This window comes from Arachis ipaensis, chromosome B02, assembly GCF_000816755.2.
Source record: "Arachis ipaensis cultivar K30076 chromosome B02, Araip1.1, whole genome shotgun sequence".
In the NCBI taxonomy this organism is placed as follows: Eukaryota; Viridiplantae; Streptophyta; class Magnoliopsida; order Fabales; family Fabaceae; genus Arachis; species Arachis ipaensis.
Genome location: NC_029786.2, coordinates 31,377,318 through 31,378,377, shown reverse-complemented (window position 1 = coordinate 31,378,377; position 1,060 = coordinate 31,377,318).

Below are 1,060 nucleotides of genomic sequence, written 5' to 3'. Positions count from 1 at the left end.
TTAAACTTAGTTATAAAAAATATATAATATATAATTAAGATCAATAATTAAAATTTATTGAAACATCAATATACCAGTATATTTAAAAGTTTTCCTATATTATTATTCTTGTTTCTGTCTCTTTTCTTTCTTTTTTTTTTGGTACATTTTATTACTACTGAATCTCTTAGTAGCTCCAAAGAGTAATTTGTTTGTGCAATTGTCTTTTAACTATGAAATTATGTAGATTTTTTCATAATACAACTATTTTATTATTGGTTAAAAAAGGAGAAACATATATATGAAAAGAGAGAGATATAAAGTAAATTACGTATATAAATTAATTGGTGTTTAAATTTATGAGATTGTAACTTTCTAAAACAACAGATGTGCTTGCAACTTTTTTATATCTATATAAATCGCTACAAGATGTAGTAGTTTTTAACTGTACGTAATCCGTTACAGGGTGGCGCAGATTACGTGAAAAAAGTGCAAAGCTAGATGATGTAGCAGTTTTTTGAAAGAACGCGACCAATCATAAATCTTATAGAGTCCAGTGGTTTATGAAGAAACAACGGCTAACCTAATTCGCTGGAGAGTGTCACGGTTTACGTGGAGGACGGCTATAAAACTGTGATAGCCAGTAGCAGATCCTTCATTTCGTGTGAAGAGAAACTTTAGTTAGAGAAAGAAAATTCTTGAGGGAGGAAGGAGGAAGGAGAAGGCTCAGAGAAGATTTGGACTTTTGGGAGAGGCCATATTCAAGTGGGACCATGCGCGGACGACAACCGCTTGTACTGATTCAACAACATTGTTTACGTGCTAAAAACATCAATGAGAAGGTTAATTTGTTTTCTTTTTAGTATTAAAGTTTAGAATATAAAATCTAGTATTTAGGATAAAGGGATTAGAATATAGAATTTGAAATTTATAGTTTAGTATTTAAAATTTGAAATTTATAGCAATTTCTGCTCAACTCGTTTTTTTATGTAATTTGCATTACCGTTGTAACAAATTACGTTTAATTTAAAAATTACTACATCCTATAACAATATACATAGATATAAAAAACTTGCAAATA